Here is a 24382-nt window from a genome sequence, read left to right as displayed (position 1 = left end):
ATTGGGGAGGAGGGAGGAAAATGAGGGAGGAGGTAACAAGAAATGTACTCACTGCCTTATGTATGTAACTGTAACCCCTCTGTATATCACATTGACAATAATTTTTAAAAAAGAAAATAACAATAAAAAACCAAATATTTTTGTGTGTTCTAGTCCTGAGAGTTGAACTCAGGGCCTGGACGCTGTCCCTGAGCTTGATTTGCTCATGGCTAAATTTCTTCCCCTTGAGGCACAGCTCTACGTTCAGATTTTTTGTAGTTTATTGGAGATAAGAGTTTCATAGGTATTCCTGTTCAAGCTGGTTTCAAACTGCAATCCTCAGATCTCAGTCTCCTGAGTAGATAGGATTATAGGTGAAAGCCACTGGCACCTGGCCAAAATCTTATTTTTAAACCCAGTTATCTTATTTGAATGTCTGGTTCTCTTTAACTGTATAGCTTAGTACAGCAGACATCTAAAAAATACAAACAACAATAAAAGTATCCCACTACAGATGTCCATCTCTAATAAAGAGAGAAAACAAAACAAGTTTGAAATGATAAAATGAAGCATGGTATGCTTCTCTTAAACACATACTACTCTTTAGGCACTCTCCTAAATTTATAAGCTCCAGCAGTTCCAAAAGAAGGATATCCTATTAAATTCATTTCTGACTCCCAGATCTACCACTCAGTAGTTAAATGAACTTGGGTATGTTTACTGTCTGAGTTGCTTTAGTTGACTTTCTATTTAAATAATCCATGGTTCTATCATGAGAATAAATTAATATATGTAAAACAGTTAGTTGGGTATGTGTTATACGAGATCCTATTAAGGTTTATTCTTATTGTAAGAACACTGAACAAAAAAAAAGAACAGTAAAGATCTGAACATGATTATTGTACTTGCACTAGGACATCATTTGTTACTTTAATGTCTCAAGTCTCTAACTTGAGGCTTTAAGTGGTACAGATGACATAAATAATGAAATAACATACTATCATGTAGCTTATCTCTTTTATTGGTGTTGGATACTTTGAGTATTGAAATAAAGTTTTTAAGAATCATTAAAGTAGAAAAGAAATTTTCTCAAAGCCATCTAGCTATGTGTCAGGATTCAAACCACATCTTGTTATTATCAGATATCTCTATTGTGTCCTAAATTTCATCTTTTCAAAGAAAAGACCGACAGGCAGTATGGCTGAGTCATTCACAAAGAAGAATCCTACCACTTCCTAGCGGGGTAAGCTAAAAGAACTATGTCATTTGGTTGAATGAGATTTGATTTCTTCTGTCTAAAATAGATTATTCAAGGTTGTCTCTAGAGACCACTTCAAAAATTGATTCTCTGATTTTAAACACTTTTGAGTTCTACTACCAGAACCAATGCTGTTTCCCTCCAGGTATGAGAAAACTAGCTTGCTTAGGTGTTACTCTATTCCCAATCTTCATTCATTTTGTGATTTTTATTTTGTTCATCTTAAACATCACTAAAAGAATACTTTCTTTCTTCCATCTTCCATAGTCTTTCAGGCCCTTTTAAGCCTTCCTTACAGTGTTTATTGCAATACAGCCCCATGTGTTGCTCGTGTGCCTCTCTAATGCTAGATGTGACCTAAGGAAAAGAATGTGTAATTGATAAATAATAGCAAAATGTATACTTGAACAACTATTAATGTCTCTATCTATACAAGTAGAATAACTGGGACCCAGAGATGGAAACTATGGTTATTACTGTTATTCCAAAATCAGACAAGGGTGTTACTTCGGACACAGGCCAAATTTTAGCTTGATCTCAGAAGACAGCTTGTACTTCAGAAAATTTCTGAACTATAGTGAAAAGAGCCTAAGTATTCATACTGTGATATCAGTTAGTCAGTGGATAAAGTGGAGGAGAGTCTTCAACTCTCTCTCTCATCAAAGGTAGGACATGCAGCTACAGTAGCCCACGAGCCACTGTTAAGCAAAGCTTAGGTGAGCAATGATGGCTTTAAGCACATGGAGCTTTGACATTGGTAGCCTTATCATCTTTCTCTGTTCTATTTTACTTTGAAAACCTGTTAATCATCTAGTTAGTTTAGGAGACACTGAGGTTTGATTCTGTATATATACTCTGAACAAGTAGCACCTTGTGCTATCCTCCTTTACCAAACTGTTTTGTATGATTTAATTACCTTGAAGTGCCCTGGATCATTTCCGAGGAAGTGATTTACCACAGATTTACCTTAGGACTATTTCATTTCCAAATTTGGTAGAGTATGAATTCTTCCCTACCACCTCCCACATCATTCAGTATAAGAAATGTTACTGTCACTTGACTTGCTCCATCCTCATATCAGAAGTCACTTCTTGTGCATTTAATCTAATGTGGGAAGGTATTGCCATAGGTCATGTGCCCTGGATACCAGGAAGAATGATATAAATAAACACAAAAGGTAGCAAGTGTTCTATTTCAGTAGAACTTATGCAGAAATCAGAAATTCTCCAGGAACAAGGCTTTTACTTTCAGATTTTTTATCAGATTTCAATCAAATCTAAGCTTTAAGAGAGCAGGGAAGCCAACTAGCTATACCCACAATGACACCTCAGTAGTCTTGGGCACATAGTGGGTTTTCTGTGCACATTTCCTAAATCAATTACAATTTTAATATTTCACCACCTGAAGTACTGTTCCGTGGTTTTATTTAAACTGGATGTCAGCATGGAATGACTTCTGCATTCTCTCCTGGAAGTGGGTGAATTTCCATGGTGAGCAATTCCTCTATATACAGTTTGCAAATCATTTTGGGAACCTTCCAAATGAAAGGCACTGTATAAATATACCCTCCCACCAGCAGCCAGCCGGCTTTCCACCGGGGATGCATTTGCATCGCTTATGTACATAGTGTTTCATTTGGGGCATTGCTTTTATTTTTATGACCATAAAAGAAATATTCACAGTATGAACAATAATGTAAACTGCATTCAAAAAGATATATATTTGTATGTTTTTATGATTCAAAACTTAGAAATCTGAAAGAAAAGCAGCCATGGCATTTTTTTTCCTGTTGCTGTTTTTCCCCCATAACATTCTTTATTATTCCTGAACTTTATGGTGGAATTTTGCTGAAATGTGCAAGTCTTTGTCTGTACCTCATTTGAGAATATGTGGTGGTGGGTTCAAATGAATGTTGTTGGCAAAAGGCCTGAAAATGAAGGGTACTTGATTTTACGCTTATTCATGTCGGTAATAATAGTTTGCTTTAGTATTGCCTTTTTGTGGCTGGAGGCCTCTTTGAGAAAGAGAAAAAGAAGCAACCTCAGGTATAAAATACCTTCTAAGTAACTTAGCATGACAATGGGAACTTTCACGGATGGGAGAGGCTTTGAAGAGTTGTATTTTAGTCTTCCTAACAAAAGAGGGGCTGATTTCATACAGTGTTCCTGGGGAGATAGACTTTGAATTCATATCATACAGGAAATGTTTATTGAACTTTGAAATAAATTGCCAGCAGCATTAAATCAAAACCTTTGTAAATTATGTATTTATTTACCTAGTTGCATACAAAATGAGCTGAATTATAACTCCTTAATTTACACATTTCCATAATTAATTACATTTAAACAGAATGAAATAACCCACTGCAGACATATTTTCTAGCCTCGAGGCTATTCTAGATTTAAGGTAATCCTTTAAAAAAAAAAACAACAAAATACCCAGAGCTACTCAGAATCTTCAGAGTAATTTTCTGTAGCAAAACACCTGAAAAGGTAGGTCAACTAAAATTCTCCCTCATTTCGTTGAGGAATGGTATAAAGGGTGGAAAATTAAACCTAGGCTACCAGTAGTTAAAGGGAGAATCAATAAAAATATGACCTATTTCCTCTGTTCATAATTCTCTTTCATAGACACAAAACTCGATATTTCCTCACTTTTTATGACTAAAACAGTGAATGTAATTTTTAAATCTCAGCTATAATATGTAATGTTGGGAAGCTCACCCATGTTATTTTGTGACTTATAAAATAGATGTTATTATACATTCCTTCTGCTCCATCAGAATATAATTGTAGCTAAACTCTAATTTCATACGTCTAGTAATACCTACTTTGTTTCATTAATTTGATATAAAATATATTGACACTCTTCTTTCTGACTACAAGAAAATAGAACAGCAGCTTCTTCAATAGAGAATAACTACAAGCATGGATTGATCTGCAGCCAGTTTTTACTACAAATCCCATTATGCTTTGCATTGTAGCCTACAATCCCCATGCTGCAGCACCAAATTTACTTTAACTATCCTGTTACTGGTAAGGGAAAAAATAGAACAGTTGAGAACTATGTAATACATGCGGATTCTACTTACATAGTGATTATTAATTCAGTGTTTTGAGATGTTCTTGCTTTTTTCCTTTAGTAAAAGAAAAACACACTTATGGATAATCTGACTATTTCTACATCATGAATATAATATCATATATTCTCAATCTGTCAAGGTATATACTCCTCAGGTCAAAGCCTTTTTCTCCTTGTTGTTTTGTTGAGGTGTTCTCATTATTTATTCCTGGTTGGCCTCAAACTTACTGTATAGTCCAAGCTGCTGCCTCAGACTCATAATCCTCTCACATCAACCTCCCCAGTGCAAATTTAAAGGTTTGAAAACCATGCCAGCCTTCTTTATAATACCCATTGTGAAGTCCTGCAAGGTTTTAATCCTTCATGTGGAGAGAGGTCACTATTATTCATATTTTAAAATAAAGTCACAATACATTGTTTAATGCTTCAAACATCTGCAAATGAGAATTTGGTAATTAAAATTCTTAATTAGATGCACCTTGTAGCTGCTGTTATTCTTAATTGGCAATAATGCAGCTACATTTTGTTCTGACACATATCTTCAGGAAAGAAGGAGAGAGAGAGAGAGAGAAAGATTGAGAGAGAGAACTGAAGGGAGGCATGAGGAAAATGTTCCCACACAGTTCAAGACAGTTCGCACAAAGAGGATCCCATGGCAACAAACAGTGAGGCCCACAGTTGCCTCTGTAGGATCCAGGAATAGACAATGCTTCACCTCGAATTCAAACAAACAGTTCCCTTCCTGCATGTGAAGAGAAAGCATTTAATATCATCTCTTGCAGTAGGATTGAAATTGTTCAATATTCACCTGTGTCTTTAAGGCATTTCACAATGCTTGTGGATGCTCTGTACAGCCCATGCCAAGGTGGGATTTCAACCCACTCTCTGTGTGGCCAACAGACTGGCTTGCAGAATCATTGCAAATAGAGCACTTGAATTTGGTACTTTCAGGACCTAGACTACCCCGTGACAATTAGTTCAGCTGTTATTTTACTGCCAAGAAAAGAGATACTACTAAGAGATTCTCATGGGCAATTGCTGCTACTTAGAATGTAGATTCAAATCCAGGATTTGAGTCGTCAATCTAGGAGTTACTGCTTGGAAATTTTGCTGGCAGAAATGAAATGTCTTAATTGTGCCCTCTCCATGAGGTCCACTTCTTCACTTCCATACATGGGTCAGCCAAAAGATTGTTAGAAGGTGTAGAAAATATGGATCACTAACTATGGGGGTGACATAGTTCTTCTTCATCTCTGGTCTTCAGATTCTGCTGAATTATATAGCCTATGGAGAAGGAGCAGAGGGAGGAGTATGCAATTTAGCACATCTCCCTTCTACTTGAGTGGGAAATTTCAAATTCATGTTCATTCCTTCAAATTACACGTTCTCCCATCCAGTCTCACAGCCAGCCCTCATGATCATCATCTCTGCCCTAACAGTAAAGCTTGCACCAATTTTCCTCATATATTACCTACAAGTGTTTCTTTTTATCTTCAACATCTTATTTCCTCCTTATATTAAATGAAGATACAGTTCTCAAGGTTTGAGTCTGCTTTGCCTATTTGTTCTATTTTTGGTTTACTTTGTTATACCTTCAGGGGTGTATGGAAAAGATTAACAAATGGGGACAGGGAGGGATTGTAATAGTCAAACATTTCTCTGTCCTTCCTGCCCTGTCTGCTCTACTAACATTGTGACTGCACTGAGTAAATTTTCACACTTCCCCTAGGGTCTGGCTACTGTAAGTGTGGTACATAGTCTCAGGGCATTATTAAGGTCTATGAACCAGCTTAGAAAGGCAGGTAGTTAGGCCTCACCTACATAATGGGAATCTGTATTTTTCTCAAGACACCCAGGGGATCTAAATACAACTAAGTGTGAGGAGCACAGAATCAAGTGTGGGTGGTAGATACCATCCCAAGATAAAAGTGTAAGGGCCTTAAACTGAGTAAATACTTGAATTTATTGACCAGTACCTACTTTACATCTCTTTTCATCATCACAAATCCTTTTCAGAAACTCTCAGTGAACTCTTACACGCTGGGAACTCTTATTACGTTGTGGATGGAAGGAGGGTCCAATTCAATCCCCTCCTCTCCGCTCCTCCTCTCACGCCCCAGTGCCTGGACTCCCAGTGAGCCTTTCACAGACTCTCGGCTCTCAAGCCTCACTTTACTAGGGAAGATTCTGCTCCAAGCTAAACAGAAAGAGTGGCGGCTGCAGATAGCTTTGCTGCTTCCAGGACTCACAGTTTACATACCAATACAGAGGCAAACACTTTGCAAAACTGCCCTTTAGAAACAATTATCACCTTGCCACCTGAGATTTGCAGCAGCCCCCGCACGCCCCTCCCTTTCGAAATCCGTCTTAAAGTGATACAGAGAAAAAGCGAAAAGGAGATCGCACCCAGTAATAGATCTGCTTCAAAGAGAAGAGACGAAAAGGAGGTTATTATGAGTACCTCAGCCTAGGCATCGCTCCGTGTACGTTTCCGCATCCTAGAAAAAGCGGAACCATAATTCTAAGGTGGCTAAAGCAAGATCGGGTAAGCATCCAAATTGGCCGGGCCACTTTTGACTGGAAAGACAGATTCCCGTAATTCCTTTCCCAAAGAATCTCAGGCTACCCTCTTTTCTCTTTTGGTCTTCGGAAAACTAAAACTCGCAAAGCGGTGGATGTCTGTGGATTGGCTAGTACTAAAATATCCATTGGGTGGCAGTAATACTATCCTCTTTATGACTTGCAGCAAACCAGAGAATGCATTCAATCAAATGAACCGATCTTGTAGAAACACTGGAATCATTTATGCATTGCAGTTTCTCTTTCTTGTTTTCGCTCCTTCTTCCCTGGGATATTTGAAGTGGATTGTGGCTACTCACCAAGAGCTTGTGTTATTCGTGGTTTGCTTGTTTGTGCTTGGGATTAGCATCGCTGAAGATACGCGTAAAGCTGCTTGTCCCCCACCACTCTTTTGAAAAATCATTTTTGGGGGCTGCTGAAGAGAGCTAGGACCCAGGAGACACCTTCCCAAACAGCAGGGGCTGTGTGCTTTCACATAGCAGTACTGTACAAGGAAAACCCCGTCGGATCTGTTATTGCGGGATACTTGTGAAATATACATAGGATTCTTTCTTATGGCCGCATCCCGGATCTGGAAATTTTACTTGGGGACCAGGAGGATTTGAAAGCTACATATATCTAGAAGATTTGCAAGCAAGACTCCAATTCTTGTCATAAACCTTAGACTTCCTCACTTATCGGCCTTTTTTCCTTCGTTCTTTTTTTAAAAAAAATATTTCTTCCCCCTTTTTTTTCTGCTCTCTTGTCTCTCAGTCTCTCCTTTTCTATCTGCCTCTTCTTTTCTCCCAGTGTTCTTTTTCCCCCCTGCTCTGCACCTGGATTGTATCTTCACCAAACAATCGGGCACTTTGAGAACTAACTGGAGACAGTCTTGTAGGGAAGATCTGTATGGAATCATCTGCTTTTATGGTGAACTTGGCATTTGTGAATGGGTATCTTGTCCATGATATTAATTGCTAGCAAAAACAAGAAAAAGAACACAGGAGTAAAACGTGGATTTTTCTGAATACGCATTGTGATGACCAGCAATTACCTTACCGACTGATATCCAGAGGAGAATAATTTGGAAGACTGTTGTGGGTAAGGTCATTTTATATATGCAAACCCATCAGTGGTGTGAGCAAACTTGGGCGTTTGTAATGGGAATGGATGAGTTGGGTGATTGCTGCATCGCATTGATGGCTGTGATGTGGCCGTTATTGGCACTGAATGGAATAACTGCAGTTGGGTGTGTTGTGTGTGTGTGTGTGTGTGTGTGTGTGTGTGTGTGTGCATGTATGTATGTGTGCCTGTTTTCTGAGTATGACCGAAAATAAATCAAAGCATCACTCTTCCAATTATTTTGATAGGGAAGTGTCTTGAATTAATTCTGGATACATACTCTTTGTTTGGATGCAATATTTGTGGCTCTTGTGTTCTAGAGGGGTAACAGCAGTAAAAGGAAGACTTATTGAAGAGCCCCGTTTAAAATGAAATGAGCTACTCTTTATTCTTTAAAAAAAAAATAGGTTTTCAACTCAGTGCAGTATTATGCTGCATTTCACAGCCGCAATGGGACCAGGGACTTCCCACTTGTCAAGTTCCTAAACTTTAAGGTGATAATCATTGTTAATTGTTATCTAGATTGTGGTTATTGGAGATTATTAAGTGCCCTGGACTACTTTTCTATCTATTGGACTATCATTCAGAGTGAAAGGAAAAAAAAGCAAGAAAAGGAAAAGCTGAAAATGACAACCAAATTAGAGAAAAAGACCAATATTTTTTTAAAGAGCATCATAGTGCTTTCTTCCTAAAGTCCAATTGCCAAATGATATAATAATTTTACCAATACCCCTAAATAGATGAAGCTACAACCCACGTGCAGGGGAGTCGAAGGTCTGGAAGCAGAGAGGATCCTTTCTATTGCAATGCAGCCAGTTTGGGAAATACAGGCAATTACACACTTCCCTTAACCTTAAGTTGAAGATGTGTCCTATCTGCTTTTTTACCCTTTTGGCAAAAAGTTAGAAACTAGAGCACTAAGAATGCTTAAGCAAATTCTGCCTGGGAAATGGCATTAAAAATCGATATTGATGACGTGGTTCAGTGCACTGTACTGCAATGCTAAAGTCTCATATTCAGTACCTATGATGAGAGAATGGAGCATTTACATGTGTTATAAATCTCACCTGGTAGATCGATCCGAAGGGGAGGGGAGAAGATATGTGGATATGTAGGAAGATGGATGGAAGTCGTGCATAATCGGTGATTATGTAACTTCGTTACATCAGTGAGCTTCAGTCAACGGTAGTGAGATGAAATGATTGTATAGAAAGAGGTTCCACCACCCTGTTAACTTTTGATGGCTTGTAACAGCTACCAGAGGAGGAGAGCCGACAGAGATTAGCTCTAAGGGTCCTGTAAACCTTGATCTCTGCAGCGAATTTAGCATGAGTTTCCTTACAGTGAGTTTCTGAGGGAGAGCAGATTAAGCTAGCTTTAGGCTGGACAGGAGCAATTTTAGCCACACCCGTGGAGAGTGAAAATGTGTCCGCAATGTTTCACAAGTGCCCCATTGAGTAATTGGGACTGATGATCCCAGCCAAGGTCATAGTTCTTTTCCCTATGATTGAAATATGTGACCCCTAACAGAAGGGAAAGTTAAATCCAGTCAAATGAAGACTGTGGAGACAAAATGACTATTTAGTGTCCCTCTCTTGAATATTTCGTGGTACAGCTTGATGCAGATTTCAGTATGGTGATTCCCTCATCTAAAATGATGATTGCTTTCACAGTGTGACAGAAATGAGTGCTTCTTACCTTTATCTTTGCCATGACAACCTCTTTCTGGGCCATTTTAACCCTGAGGGAAAAGAGAAGTAAAATAAAAACCTTTAGAGGTAACAACATCTTGTTAAATGAAAAAAATGGCACTGAATTCATTATTAATACAAAACCCAGAAATAAAGAGCAGTCTATCTTCAAGTTTTACTCATCGAATGCTTTAAAAGACATGTTGCAGTCACTGGAGACTTTTACCATGAGATGAGATAAATGTGCAATGTGCACTGTACACAGAAGGGAATGCTGCAGAATAAAATGTCATTTTCCCTCATGTTTTATTTGGAGCTGTGTTTTTTAAAAGCAGCTACACATCACTTTCTTTTGGCCTTCTACTATTGTAGGATCTGTCTTCCCTCACTAGATCATATATTCACAAGAAATGAAACTGCTGACATTCTAATCCTGGCCAAATGAATCTTATTATCTAGTTGTGCTATTTCCTATTTCCCTTTACGTTTATGTTACAAAGATGGCTAAATGACTTTTCTATCAAGGAGATAAGACTGTTTTTCTTTTGTTTCTCATATTCCATTTCCTTAGAATCCAATGGAGGGAGTCAGGGGTAGGATCTATAGACTCACAAAGTAACTTTGGAAAGATTTGCTCACCTTAAGTCAGAATGGTGGAGTTGTGGAATGAAATTTCGAGGTCTGGTATTTGAGGTGACTTTCTTATTTCTGCAGGACATGCCCAAACATTGATAGACTGTGCCAGTGGATTTGGAGGTTTGGTGTTCATATTGTATAGGAAATTGGATGTGAAGTTAACTCCTGATTCCTTCCTTCAGGGGTCAGGGTAACACTACGGCTGCTTCCAGGCTGTTAGTCTCCAACTATGTGCAGAAATATAGCCTGCAGTGTTTTTTTTTTTTTGTATGCTTTATTTTAATATTTTATAAATGACTTCCTCAGTTGTTTTCTGACTTAACCCATACATATATTATCAAACAGGGCATATTCTGAGGGCTCTTCTAATCTCAGAGGTGGATGGAGAAAAAAAAAAAAGGAAAAGAAACCTGTGTAAAAAGACACTGGCCATGAAACAGAATGTTTCAACATGTAATTGCTATGGTTTTACTTGAAGACTGCATATACTCACATTAGAAAAGATAGTTTCAATCATTCTAATGGCTATTTATAACCTGTTACTTTCCTTAGTAAGAAGATTATGTAAGCAAGGCCGTTTTTGACATTTTTCTTATATCTTCTACAAATAAATAATAAAAGACTGCTTAATAGGAAATCAGTTAAACATGAAGCAGTTGAGAGCTATAAAATATGTCTTTTATTTTATTACTATTTTTGTCATCTCAAATCATATAGTTAGATTAGAAACGGTTCAAGAAAAGAAGAAATGTCATTTTTATATGAATATGAAAATGATTAATTTTGTTTCCTGACCAGTTGTTTCAACAAGGTCAAGCAGTGTAGCAGATTAATAATCACACTATTCCTATATATCTAGAGTGCATTTAAAATTGATTTTTGTTGTTTAAAATGTACATGAACAAAAGAATGCTATTTTCAAATGACCAAAAACGCTTTCGAGAGCACCTGAACTTTGATGATTAATTTAAGGTTGTTAATTTGGGGATCTTTTAGTCTGCTAATATACTAAAAGCTTTGGCACATGCTTTGTCTTACAACATATAGGATCTTTGGTATTTGATAAGTTTTGTGTTAAAAAAGAGTACTCTGTAATTTGTGGCATACCAAAGATGTATTGATTAGTAATATTTAATACTAATAAGTTTTTTAGTGATGCTCAAATTATAAAGCATAATTATGATGGCACCATTTGGGCAGCTATAGATAAGGTCGTGTTAGCATTTTATTATTAAATTCCAATCCGATTCCAGTATTCCTATCAGAAATCTCAACGAGGAAAAATTCAGCTCTCTGAGACACAAGGCACTGTAGAATTCTGGAATGAGTCAGAGCGTCTGAATTGGACTTCAGGCTCTATTAGTTTGGAGCCTTGTGACATCTGACCCTGTACTTGACCTCTCACGAGTTCCAGCAAATCATTAAAATCATAATAGCTACATGCTATTCTAAAGAAAGAGGGTGATATATGACTGAGTGCTTATCACTGTGTTCTACCTTAAAACATATGGAATTATTAAAGGTTAACAATTTAGTAAGTCTTTGTGGACTAAATAAAACATTTTATCTCATGCTATAATTGTAAATCTTTATAGACACTGTCTGGTATCAATTACAGTTAGCTAGTAAGTAATATCATTCAGTGATTAGCAACATAGACAAATTAAAAGCATTGGTTGCTGAGTTTAACTCACCATTCAGTTTTATTTTTCGGGAACACTCATAGGAGGATGTAGTTTTCTTAAGTAATTAAAAATGGTTATGTTTGAATAACATTTGAAGAGTGGTAACTAAGAATTTTGCATGAGAATATTTTGAGGTGATTACATTTTTTAAATGCCCCTGGAATACTTAGGGTTTTTTGTTTCTGGTACTAGGAGGAAACAAACAAACTTGATGATACTACTTGAATTGGGTCAATTGGCCAGAAAGCAACTCTCAACTATCACTTCATTAATCAAAGTGGAATGGGTTTAGATACTAAGTGTAATAGAGGAAAGAATAATATAAACATACGAATTCTGTTTAGAAATTTCTGGTTGCAATAATTACTAATGTTCTTTAGGGGGAGGCAATCCCCCATGTGTCATGACTAAAGCTGCATTTCTTTAATGTTCTGTATCTTAATATAAATCTTTTTACATGCACAAGAAGAATATAGTTAGTGAAATAAGCTTCCATACAGGTTTTAAGTGGCTGGATATACAGGCTTGGGGAAAAACGGTCTGTATATTTTGTTTAAGGCAGAATCAGAGACTAAAAATTTTACCCTGTACTAAATAGACAGATAGATATGACAAGAGACTTAAAATTTCTAAAAATGGTACAGAACAACCTCTTTGTCCCACCTTCTTGGTGTCCTGCTTTTTGTTGTAAGGATCTTCAATGTTTCTTTGTATCAGAAAAATTTGAGTATGCATCCTTGTTTAAGTTGATTGATGCCTGTAAATAACAAGCCTTTGTTGAGTTCCTATATTTAAAAATGCATATCCTTTATGTCTTTTGGGAATACTTCCTATTCCCTCTAGCAGATTTACAAAGGAATATCATAGGGATGTAGATTGGCTTGTTTATGTGACAAATTTAGCTAATCACTTTATAGATATGCTTTTAATTTTTACCCAGAAAATGCCACCCAGGAGAGTCTTCCACTGCACATAGTATTCCATTACAGGCCAGCCATATGGCTCAGTGGACGTACCCTTGCTGCTTAGCCTGACCATTGGCTCACCATAAAAGATACTTAATTGGCATGACTTTTTGGGTTTTCTTGTGTAGAGACAATATTCAGGTATCCAAAGCCAGAGATTGCTTAAAGTCTTAGCTAGAGAGAAGGCATACCTTGGTGGCCTGATGTTGTTTTTCTATCACACAATCTGAAATTGCCAAGCAGTGAACTACAGATAAAGAAAACACTTTAATGCTTTGTTTCTATTTTTTTTCTGTTTTCATTTTATGACATTAAAAGGAATCTTTTCTCATGAAAATCTTTGCCAAGAACACCCGCACACAAACAATCACATGCAATCACATACAATCAAACACGGAAATAAATAACACTAAATGAGCAATTTTATTCCTATAGAAACTATAGGTCTAAGAACATAAAATGAGACAGTACTTTTAATACTAAGTCAGGATATTATTTGAAGTTTGCATCATTGCACAAATAAAATGGACTATGAATTGTTATAATGCATGCTTTCAGTCTTTCAATATGATTATTAATTATATATCTTATACTTTGCATGAATTATTGTGATAATGAGCATATGAATAATAAAAAAATTATCAGTGGTTTATTTTCTCTTGGCCTGATTAAAGTGAGCTTGATTGGCATATGATTACCCGTCAGTGACTATGTGTAATACATTTTGAGTTAATATTGTAATCCTCATCATTTTCTAGTACTTTAGGTAAAAATGAATTCAGAAGGCCAGGTAAGCACAATTTTACTATCCGTCATAAAATATCATGAATATAATAATTATTAAAATGAATTTGGTGTGCAGTCACAACAAGGTCACACGTGTCTTTGAAATGCATTACTTATTCTGTTTACAAAGCATACATGTAGATTTTAGACTCTGTCTAGTAACTTCTGTAGCTCCAGTAAATAAGAGAAAATCACATTCATGCTAAATACAGAATGAAAAGTAAGCTCGAATTGTGGCTGTTTGTGGACTGAAAGAGTTCGGATTTGGGTAGATCAAAATCGATTGTACAATTACCTAAGACTACATATAGAAATTTCCAACGTAAGTAAATACAAAAATTTTACCATCAAGGTTCCGTCTTAAATTATTTAATATTACAATAAGAATATTTTGTAAATGAATAAAATAAAATTGTTTTATTGCAGTAAAAATGCATTATTATAAATATAACCAGAAACAATTAAAATAACTCCATAAAAGTGAAATGGAGTTAGATACAATGTAGTAGTAAAGGTGTTGTATTATATTACTTTAGACATGGAAATTGTGAATCAGTAAATGAAACTGACTTGCCACTCATGTAATGCATGATTCTGATATAATACAAGCCCTCAGTTGCATCTTTTAGTTACATAGAGATGTATCCTGGCATACCATATTCTATTTTTAGTAGTGTAGAAGAAAACTAATTATTATTGTTGGATCTAATGTTGCCATATCTAATCCTTTGGTGGCTAGTTCCATTTATTGTCTTATGATCACATGTATGATTCTCCTACACAGAATGTGTGGGATGTATAAGTATTGTACACAGAAAGGACATTCTTTACCTTGTATTTGTCTCCAGAGACATAACATGAGGAAGATGTTTGCTTTTCATACTGACCTTTCCCCAATGTCTTCCCTTTTCCCATTAACTGTATATGTGTTTTCTTCTTGCAAAGGGAACTACCCTTCTTTTGAATCTCTCCTTTTTTAGAGTAAAAAAAGTAGACCAAAAGTGATTTGCCTAAATATTCCTTTCTGGAAATTCCTGGCATTTAAGATAGCCATTATCTCTGCTTTGTATGCTCCCTTCTTGCTTCCAAGTGATACTACTAAGGGATCTTTTCAGAAGAATTTTCAAACTTTATCCTACTTTGAAGAGATATAATTTATTTCATTTTCCTCCAAGTTATATTGATTTACATAGACATCAATGAACCAATTTTGGAAAAATAAATACAGTAATATTTAATCATATGCTACAGTAACAAAATTAGTAAGCAGGTATACTTGATAAATGTATTGTATACCCCATATGCTAATGACTACTCTATATGTATATATACACATTTTGTCAAGATGTTTGATAGATGAATCATTGTTAAGATGTTGAAGGGAAAATTATGAATAAGAGACTTCACTTTTTTATCATTACAATTTTAATATTTCAGAAAATAGATTATTTTTCCTTACTCAAAGATAGCTTCAATGTGGTGCATTTCAGTTGACAAGGTGGAGAGAGGGCTGTGAAAAGCATACTTTAATCAAGGTTAGATCTTGCAGTATGCTTCAGATGCATTGAGTAGGCAGCTGCTAACATACCTGTATGGTAGGAAAACTATAATGTTTACTTCCCTTCCACTGACTTCAGGTTAGAAGAAAATGATCCAGGGGAAAGAAACACTGCAGTCAGAATAGAAAACCAAAAGACTTAGAACATTATCAGGTGTTTTGTGTAAACAAGCTTCATGGCCAAGGGTGAAAATTTGAATGTAACAACTGAATCTTGTGATTCTTAGTGTTTGGTTTTTGAATACCTCTGTTAAAGCCCCTAATTGTGAGCACCAGGAAAAAACTCCTGAATTGTACTCAAGAGGAACCCAGCTCCACAGTGTGGAGAATGAATGTACTCAAGGGGTGTCTAGGGGTTTCAGACTGCTACGTTTCCTTGTTGGGATTCTCCTACAGGGCCCTTAATAACACAGTCTCAGAGTAAGCTGCTCTAGTCAGTTGGTGTGCACTTCTCAACGGCTGGTTTTGCTTAGCTCCAGGGGACAAGTGCCTGTCTGCCTTGTCTTTTCAGGACCCAGCATTGTTCAGGGCATAGAGTAGATCATCAGTTAAATCAGTTCACAAACAAATGTTTAAGCACTTCTTGATAGCAGATCGCTTTTAGATCTATGCTCTCAAACAGACATGTTATATTGGAAGTGAAGAAGAAAGCTTCTGATTTAAGAAAGGAAAAACATTGAGTAAAAGAGGATTAATAATAGCTAGTTTATAGTGTGCAGTCTGTAACTCCCAAGTACTATTTTGTGGTAGTCCTGGGACTTGGACCAAAATACATTTGATGCTCAATTTTGTGAAGTTCTTAAAGGACTCTTGAATATCATCTTTAGTGAAAGTTTCTTCTGATTTTTGAGGACTTATACCCAGTTCTCAAACATTCATCATTGTTACTAATATCCCCCCTCCCCTCTTTTTTTCCTCTTTTCTAAGACAGATGCAAAAGTTAAAATTTTTAGCTTTGAAGAAAAGTAGGTGACAACATGGTGGAATGGGAGCAGTTCATTGAATCTGTCTAGTGCTGGTGTTAGAAAGTTACTACATGGTCTATCAAAGCAACTGCAGTTGAGTGTAATTTTTCAATGAGTGCACTTGAGGATGTTTAAATTTTACTCCTTTCCTGTGATTCCAACAGCAAAGTGATCCAAAAGTAGAAATCCATTTGGAAGGAAGGAGAAATGGAAGATGGGAATGTTTAAAAAAGAAAAAAATTAAAATAAAAACTTTATATAATGTGATAGCAAGGTTGAAACATAAATTCCGAAATGGTTTTGCACAAAGGTCACATACTTTAGATTAGAATATGCGTTCAATAATTGGATAATAGCAAATGTGAACTCTTTTTCTAAATGTCAATAATTATAACAGTTTTGAATTGTAGACAAAAAGAGAAAATGAGCCTTTAAGTAATTAAAAAACCCTACATGCTAGCTCAATTTAATTCTTTTATCAGATACTTTATCTCTACCTCTAATAGGTAGCAGAAAATAAGCCAGTCCATATTGTTTCTTTCTATACTTTATAAGATTACCCATGTTGGAAGTTGTAATAACCCAGGCAGTGGCCAAACACTAAGGATAAACTGACAATGAATGCAATTTATTGAGACAAAAACTGAATGTTATGTGAATCCTCATTAGCATTTCGGTAAAAGGAAGTCACACAGTTCAGCTGTTGTCAAAACATGTTCCAGTTAGTTGTGAGGATTTTAATTCAGTGTTAGAATAAGTCACAGGAGTTCATGTTTTAAAGAATACAAACTTCTGAGGTCATTGGGGACATCAAGGTGTTCCTTTGGAGAGCTTCAGCTGAATCTTCTGACATTTTTCTCCTCCTACCATATATTATTATGGATATTGGATGCTTTTTCAGTGATCTCCAGCACAGTTCTAACCCTCACGTTAGATGCATTTTCCATCTACAATGGCATAGATTAAAAGTTCTAAGTTCATGGTACTGCCTTGGTATCTACTCTCTACGAATTCTATCACAGGTTCAGGTGACCATAATTACCTCTTCAAATATGCTTTTAAATTATTTAGTGCCTTCATGTAAATAAGAGAAAAACACTATTTGAGGACCCTCACTTTTATAGGAGTGCTGCTTAACACAATGTTGGCCAACCCCTAGAATTCCAGTACTCAGGAGGCTGAGACAGAATTGCTAGCTTGAGTTCAGCCTGGACAACATAGCAGGCTCAAGAGTTGCCTAGGATATATGGCAATATCCTATTTCAAAAAGAAAATAACTTAGCAAAGAGATGTGTTCAACTAGGTTCTCTTGAAACACACTATGAATTGGTAATTGCTCACAGAAGGTTGCTTCTAATGCAGAGGGAGAAATTGACTTCCATGTAGAAGCAACTAGGGCCTCCCTTAGCAGTTAGTTTCAGTGGGGGAGCTCTGGAGTTCTGATGATCTACATTTTATCTCAAAATTACACCAAAAAGTGGAAGTTTTCTTTTTCCACACCAGCAGTAACTAGCAGGACCATGTACCTTAGACAATAAAGTTCTCTTGGTTTTAAGGATCTTCCCAGTGAGGTGATTCCTGGCATTCCCTTTACTTGGAGGTGTGCCCCAACAATGGTAAAGAATTGCTAAGAAAATAAAGAAAAATTAAATAGCTGTTTGAAGGGATGAAGAACCTATTGTTGATGACAAGAACAAGTTTTGTTGCATAGAAGATGATTTTCTATAGAACCTAGTTAAATTTGTGTTCTAAAATGTCTATCTGGAAGATGTTAGGTCATATGTAGCACATGAGCTTTTCCTATGCACCTTGATCTTTCACACAGAGAGAGGAAATTATTGGAAATTCAATCTGGGCCAGACATGTTGGCATTTTCTTGGAGTTCCAACTATTTGAAAGGTGGGGATTGCTAGGGTCATTGTTCAAGACAAGCCCAGTCAAAAACTTAGTAAGAACAACATCTCAACAACATAGTTAGCTAGATGTCATCCTGGCTATGTTAGAGGCATATGTGCGAAAAGCCCGGGTCCTGCTCAGGAATAACAATAATGAAGTAATTATTAAAAAATTTCTGAACCCTAAGGATAACCAAAAATATTTGTGTTGTAAAAGGGACCAGACTATGGGAGGAGAGTAAAAATCTGAAGAAGATGCAGCCGTGAACGGAGCAACAGTGGAATGAACTGAGTAGCTCAATGTAAATTGAGCAGGAGAAAATAGAAAATGCTGTGTTTCAGAAGCATTTGCCAAGCTGAGTTTTAGACTAGGTGGAATGGGTGGAATGGGGTGGGGGAACAATTTTGAATATGATGAATGTAAAATCATAGGCCTAGCTACATAGAGTTCTATTTTTACTGACTTTCATCTAATATTATACACTTTTATGTAGAAATATTAATTTCCTTCCTTTATGCAAAAGAAGTGCCATTACTTCAGATTTTAAAATGCTTTCTTCAGACCTAGTGAGGTGATAGGAGCACTTTCTATTTTCTTTCTATGAAGACATTCAATCAGCTTGAATACACTGGGAGTTAATCTTGCCAGTGATTTTTAAAAGCAGTAGCTATATCTAAATGGGCAACCATTCATTAAATCATAGAAAATATGAATAGGAATAAAATCAGTATACGCCCCTGCCAATAGATAAAATCTCTCCACTACAAACTCAAATAACTATCTATGAACTAATGTTCATTTTAATAAACAACCACTTTGACTGTTTTTCCTCTCAATTGATCTGACATTTGACTAGATAGTTAACTCATTTCAGTTCAACAAAGACTCCCAGATTTTCTTCCTATTCCCTCCTTAATACAAGTACCAGGCTAGAATGATCAATTCACTTACTGCCAAAGAAATTGAAGATGTACATTTTCAAGTACTTAAAGGAAAGTATCCTCAAAGAAATATAATCCTCACCAACAACACACCTGCTCTAAAACATTTCATTAATTTCTCTAGTACTGGCTTATATTTTGGAAATCCAAAAAGAAAAAAAAGCCAACTGTGGTATGTTTAAATGACTATGAATTCAGTCTCCTTGTATTTATGGATCTATATCTTGTGTTTGTTTAAAATACAAATTATCAGGCTCATTATGGTGAATCCATCACCTCTATATATTCATTATATATTTTCTCATTAAATGTAACTTATTATTAAATATAACTTCAAGGTTGAGTTTTTAATTGATTAGAGAAGGCTATTTGTGCACAAGACACTTTTCCTTTAGTGCCCATAGATTTGAAATAATCTCTGCTCTATCCTATAGTGCCACATCTCATATAGTAAATAAGTTGTGTTATTTTAAGTTTCCAACTCAAAAGAGTTATGTAGGCGGTATGGGAGATGAGTGACGGCTATTAGAATAGACTGCATCAGAACTTATTTAAACATCATTTATATTTTCAAGTAAAAAAGAATTGTTATTTCCTGTTTCCAAAATTAAAATTAGCTTTAATTTCTTAAGATTATAATCAGAAAGGTGTGGGCTACCCTCTAAGCATTTTCCTTAGAATAGCAATTTCCTGGAGCCAGAGATTCAAATCCCAGTAGATCTAAGTTTATCCTTTATTAGTTTGTAGAACCCCTACTAGCCCAATATTACGAATTTTAATTTTACTATTGGCTATGATTAGAGAAGCATAAAAATACATATGATAAAGCTTCATCATATCTCACTTGGGAAAATGAAGAAGACTGATAATTAAGTTTAATTTCATTGAATCATTTTTTTAAATCACAAATGTTAACCAAATGTAAGCTTATCTATTATAGTTAAACTCACCACTCCAAGAAAGAAAATTGGACATAGTGTCTCATGCCTATAATCCAAGATACCTGGAAGGTAAAGGTAGGAGGATCATAGTCCAAGCCTGGCCTGGGCAAAAACTCAAGACCCAGCCTCAAAAATAAACTAAAAGTGAATGGATAAAGTGGTAGACTACTTGTTCAGGAAGCATGAGACCTTGAATTCAATCACCAGTACAGCAGAAGAAAAAAAAGTGAAAAAAAACTCTAGCTTCCAAGGGGTGTGTGTTCGCATGTACATATGTTTATGTTTTTCAGGCTATATAAGGGTAACTGGAAATTTTTTCATACCTAAGGGTCTGTTCAGAAAACTTATTTGTATCTGCTCTAATTTTATGCTGGCGATGTTCAAATGTGAGTTACAATGGGAGCAATGCACAAAATGTACTGAGATCTAGTTACAGTGCCCTGATCATTATTGCAATCATCACCACTGTCATCACTATCATCATTATTAAAAAAAGATGATGTTAATTAAGGAAATATTTATTAGCCAACAAAAAAGGACACTGCCCAATGAATATCACAGTCCTTAAACAAAGGATAGTGTGACTCTGGGGAGTATGTGAATTTTGCCTGTGATATATTTCTACTTTCAGTTTAAGCAACTCTCCACTTCTCATGAACACAAATGTGTGTGTAAATAATGTTAGTTTCTAAATGATTAACTGTTCCTCATCACAGAAAAGATTGTTTTAAGGAAAAAATTCATGTACTTCCAAGCAACTACTAGTTAAGCTTTTTACTCATTTAATTCACCATTTTTAAATTTATTTCTTTATCTCTCCGACTTTAGTGTTAGGCTGAAAATACACTTCACAAGTGATCTAGTTTATTACATATCTTTGGTGCCTAAAAGAATGCTTGGTATGTGGTACAATGTGAGTAATTTTCAAGGGAAGAGGGAGAACAACAAAGAAAGTGGGAAGAAATGAACAAAGGTAGAAAGGAAGGAAGAAAGGGAAGAAGGGAGGAAGGGAAAAGAAAAAGTGAATTTCCTTAGGTGTTTTGGTCTTAGCAACTAATAGGAGAAAATAGAGTTTAATTAAATAATATGCCAAGTTCCAGCTTAGTATGTGTGTGTATATGTGCATGGCATTTAGTTTAAAGGTTTTGTTCATGATGCAAGGTTATTTGTGTAGTGAAAGAGTGTTTATACCATCCCACAAGGGGGCTATGCCCACCTCAAATTCATTCTCTAGTGCGTTCTCTAAAATGCCAAACCAATTGATAAAATTGCCTGGAACACCAAATTGATAGCTTAGAACCTATAGCCAAAAGTTTTGATTACATCAATAATGCAGAAAAGGATGGTAGCCAATCATTCACGTGACAATTGCTTTGCAAAGTGAGAATGGCAGGTAAAGACGAACCCACGGTTAAATGGTATTCTATTTTTTAAAATAAATTATAACATGATAAAATTACCTACAGTTTTTTAGCATAGCTTTTATGCCTTGTGGTTTGCCTATAGATAAGGATCCATTATGAAGAAGCTTTACAAAAGTATTGATTTCAATTTTATCTCATTTGTAGTATCGATGCACCCTCTCCTAATTGCAGGTGACATTGGAGTAGACTATAATTTACAGTTGGGTCAAGGCAGGTGTGAGTTCCAGTTTTGGGCTTAGCCATTACTGGCTATGTATCTTTGGAAAGATAACTTGTGTCAGGGTTTCAGCACCAGGATTCCAGATTTATACGGATACATGAATTCATAGATTTATTTGGAAAGAGAAAAAAAATGGAAAACACACACACAGTACTCAATAGTTGACCAATGCCAGCTACATAATGGATGTGGATCATTATTATTTTACTACTTTAACACTTGATACATTGCCAGAATTATAACAGCTAAGAACATATCTTAGTGTGTCAGTGTTTCCCATTTTCTATCCTTATCTAACTTGACTGGTGAGCAAAATTTGTACATTGGATAATATTCCTTGATACGTTTTCCTCACTTGTCTTTTAGAATAGCAAGATATTATTGTTTACCTTGTTTCATTGTTTCCCCCTTTCAAACTCCTTTGTAAGCCTTTTGTCTTTTCTTTACCCTTATGTTGAAATGTCCCTGGCTCTGCTCTTGGTTGTCTCCTCAAACTACACTCACACCTATGATTCATTTACTCTCATCACCTTGGTCTATTTTCTGATCTCCAAACACATCTATCCATCTACTTATTTGAAAATACCTCCTGCTTGACATGTGCCATTTAACTTGTTCCAAACAGACTCTTATCCCTTTCAAATCTACTTTATTCACAGTTCTCCAATTTCAATCAATATTAATTTTATCTCTCTACTTACCCAGGTACAAAAGCTTGACATCATCCCTTATTCTTCTCTCTCCCTTGCATACCACATCCTATGTGTCATCTTGCACCATGAGTACTATCTTTAGACATACCCAGAATTTAATCAATTCTCCTGTTGCTATTATTTTCATTAAGACTGCCATCATTTGCTTCCAAAATTGCTGTAGTAGTCTCCAAACTGACTCTATGTCTCTGCCATTGGTCTTAGCAGTCTGCTCCCAATATGATAGCTACAGTTGTGTTCTGAGAATGGAAATTGATCATGTGACTGTACTCATCAAAGCTTTGCAAAATTTGCAGTCATTTGAGGTTAAAGCAAATTTCTTAAAATTTCCTAGATATACTGGATTATATTTCATCTTAAACTTCACTTCTCCAACTCATTGAGGCTTTTTCTCATATTTTGTGAGCCTCAAGTGGCTCTTCTTTGAATAGCTATTCTCATTGTCTACAGCATTATTTTTTGTCCAGAAATCTCAAGACTAACTTACCTCCATTATCTTTGTCTTATATCTAGTTTCATCAAATCCATGAAACCTACCTGACCACTAAAATTGTAGCACACTCATCTCCACTGTCTTTATCTGGTTTGACTTTGTAATTCTTTTAGGTACTTCCTACTCTGTAATATTCTTCATGGTACTGGTTATTCTGAGATAATTTTATCTCTACATATCAATGATTGTTGTTCTTTTAGTTCACCAAGGTAACCCCAAAACCAAGAACAATATAAAAGCATTTAGAATGTTGAACAATACAGTTGTAAAGTGGAAATAATTACTCTCATCTAAAAGTATGGCTGGAAAGGTTTACATGAGTAATTCTAAACTATTTGATCACAGGGCCTGGCACAAATTAATGACTTAATAAGTTATGGCTGTTAGTGTCCTATGGTTGTAATCTCATTTTTTTTGTAGATGAACACTCTAGGTATAACAACACGAGCAGTCTTTTTTTTTCAAATTAAAGTAGCATAGTTTCACTAACACCACAAGAAGAGAATATCTGCTATCGATGTACATAAGCATATATTATGCTCATAAGTAAAGACAAAATTACACCAATAGTTAAGATAGAATTCAGCACTAATTAGTGGCTGATATAGTGAAATTGATTAATGGTCTTCTTTCTTTCATTTGTACCAATTAAAAGTCATGTAACTTTAAAACATCAGTAATGGATATTTTGTAACAGATTATTTCTAGATACTTATTGATAAAAAGATGATTTACAAGGATACTGTAAACTCCTCAAAGATGAAAGAGTTCACCAAAATGATCTTTCTACTATGTATTGTAGTGGACAAAGCAGTTTTCTTTGCTTTTTCCCTTTACTTTGTTTGGTAGAGGCCTGTGATCATTTGGATCCACCAATGGGTTCTAAGTTTTTGGTTATTTTATACGTTTTTGTGCCAGTTTTAGGGCATGAACTCAGGGACTTGGAATAGTCTCTGATATATGTATATTTCCTCAAGGCTCTCCCACTTGAGCCACAGCTTCACTTACAGCTTTTTGGCAGTTAAATGGAGATAAGAAAAAGTCCTATGGACTTTCCTGCCTCTGCTGGCTTCCAACAATGATCCTCAATTCTCAGACTTCTGAGTAGCTAGGATTACAGGCATGAGCCACTGGCACCTGGACCTCTTTTGCACATTTTATAATATAAAAGTAAAAACTCATATGAAGAATTATCATGCTCATAAATACAGGTTTAGCATGTGTGGGATTCAATAGAAAATGCTTTCTTTTACTATGCTTATATGGGAAAATACAGATATAGTTATAAACTCAAAGCCTTTTGGAAGTCAAAACAGAGTATTATTTGTAAATATTGAATAGATATTCTCATTCTGTCTCTCGGTCAATCATCAGTTGCCTATTCTACTTAAAGATGCAACATGTTTTTGCCAGTCCTGGGGCTTGAACTCAGGGCCTGAGCACTGGCCCTGGCTTCATTTTGCTTAAGG

At 35.9% G+C, this 24382-nt stretch overlaps 1 protein-coding gene across 1 annotated transcript in view; it reads left to right on the top strand.

Moving 5' to 3' along the window:
- Positions 1-7342: 7342 nt before the first annotated feature.
- Positions 7343-24382, top strand: part of Il1rapl1 (interleukin 1 receptor accessory protein like 1) — a 1145636-nt gene continuing 1128596 nt past the window's right edge. Inside the window, exon 1 of the mRNA XM_048336516.1 lies at positions 7343-7978. The gene's annotated coding sequence lies outside the window, so the exon portion shown is untranslated. The remainder of the gene's footprint in view (positions 7979-24382) is intronic.

The sequence above is a fragment of the Perognathus longimembris genome, chromosome 28 (genome assembly GCF_023159225.1).
Source record: "Perognathus longimembris pacificus isolate PPM17 chromosome 28, ASM2315922v1, whole genome shotgun sequence".
Lineage (NCBI taxonomy): Eukaryota > Metazoa > Chordata > Mammalia > Rodentia > Heteromyidae > Perognathus > Perognathus longimembris.
Note: the sequence above shows the minus strand (reverse complement) of the source record. Positions and strands in the feature narration are given on the sequence as shown.